The sequence below is a fragment of the Ornithodoros turicata genome, unplaced genomic scaffold (genome assembly GCF_037126465.1).
Source record: "Ornithodoros turicata isolate Travis unplaced genomic scaffold, ASM3712646v1 Chromosome55, whole genome shotgun sequence".
NCBI lineage: Eukaryota > Metazoa > Arthropoda > Arachnida > Ixodida > Argasidae > Ornithodoros > Ornithodoros turicata.
The window spans coordinates 415,806-417,616 of record NW_026999383.1 but is presented as its reverse complement, the minus strand read 5'-3'; the positions used below and the strand labels follow the sequence as shown (position 1 = coordinate 417,616).

General features: G+C 42.6%; 1 long non-coding RNA gene across 1 annotated transcript; it reads left to right on the top strand.

Annotated features, from left to right (window-relative positions):
* The first annotated feature begins 813 nt into the window (after positions 1-813).
* On the top strand, positions 814-1,464 carry LOC135374368 (uncharacterized). The gene is made up of 3 exons (XR_010416865.1): positions 814-961; positions 1,093-1,176; positions 1,375-1,464. It is a non-coding gene; the product is annotated as an uncharacterized LOC135374368 (long non-coding RNA).
* Positions 1,465-1,811: the final 347 nt, after the last annotated feature.

The following is a 1,811-nucleotide window of genomic DNA, read 5'->3' as shown; positions in this document are numbered from 1 at the left end:
GCTTCCATCTGGTTCCACTTGACTGTCAAGTGGTTTCCAACTGGTTTAACCCATGCTCCAGTTTAACTGGGTGTGCCTGCCATCTAGTTCTAGAGTGCGAAGTGGATGTTGTATTCCACTTCGCTGGCAAGTGAACTTATCCCTGCTGGTCCACTGTAATTTTGACACCTGCCCTAGAAATATTTGCAAACCTTCATCGGGGTGAATTGAAAACGCTCTGCATTCCTTTCAGGTGCATACAGCAGATACGTGCACCGTGCCCATCGGGCGTTTTTGCAACATAAATGATAATCTCCATTTACATTCTATAATATATCAATTGTTTATGGCCCTACCGCAATTCGCCCGAGTTACTTCTTGTCGGTAAATATACCAGAAACATTCTCGCAGAGTACCGAAATCGAAGTTTGCCGTAATTTTCACTTTAGTTTGAAACCGAAACTTTAACGGCCTCGTTGTCGACAAGTGGAGCAGACTGAGCGCCATCTGCATCAGTACGTGTTTTGAAATGTCGCGAGCGGTAGATGGGTGGTAGCAGTTCCCGTCTTTCAACTCTTCAAGACGGGCAAAAAACGTGAATGTCTTTGAATCTCTACAGTCAAGTGCTGCATTTTGCATAGTTTCTTTGTCTCTACAAATTCTGCACCAGCTAAATCACGAAAAACTACGAGCGACGCATGTGAATGCAATTACGATGGTGAGTAGTTTATGATTTGATATTTATGCACGTTTATCTGAATGTGTAGATCTACTCACTGTTATATATATACTGTTATTTAAAATAGCGCAAGTGCACGCTAGCTAGTGGGGGAACTCCAAGAGCCCCTGCGCATGCTTGTAACTGACTTTGTTATGTGTCTTGTCTTTTAGCTGGCAGTTCGTCATAAAAATGGAGGACGCTTGCAAGATACTATGAATCGTGCGGAATAAGGGCCAGCGCGACTGAAGTGAGAAACGCTGCGTGAGTGTTGCAGCAAAACATTTACAATTTTATGCATCATTAGGTGTACTTTTGCAACATGTTTTTCTACGGGTTTTTTCAATGAAACTGAATTGTTATTATTATTGTTGTCTTTATTTATACTCATGCAGAAATACATGAATACTGGGGGCCTGGCAAAAATCAGCAAAGCTGCTACACAGTTCCCACAGAATTCCCAGTTCACTCACAATTGGGTATGGACAGAAGCACTTTTTACTGGCTATCAGGCGGGTATAATGTTGTGAATTGCACAAAATAGGATTGTAGATACTAAAGTAGGAATGTGGGGAACTTGGAGTTGACTATTCATCTCGAAGCAGTAACAGAGGACACGGACGACAAGTGAAAAAGCAGCAGTCCTATTCACTCATTGTTTCTGTCTTGTGTTGCAGCTTTGGGATGGACAGGATTGCTGACAGTTGGTGAGTCTAAGTCATCTTCAGGTGAAGTAGCATTGATGTCTATTAGTACCAATTCGTGACATGTATTTCTTTGAGATGCCAAAATATCGGTTCAGTGCAGTCTACAGAATGCAAAAAAGAACGCCGCCGAAGCCCATGGGGCACCAAGAACTGATGTAAATTCGTCCATATTTTATATGCTCACGGTATATTTACGTTTGTTCATTTTGCATCTAGGTGGGAAGAAAAAGACACCACGACAGCGAAGACTTCTCCGAGTCAGACGTTTCGGACTCTGAATGTATTGTGTCAGCTGCTGAAGTAAAGAAGGCTAATGAACAGGCCACATACTGGCAGCAGCTTTGTGGAAAGAAAGAGGAGGAAATATCACATCTTCCTTCCTGGCTTCTGTACATATTCCAGGCTAG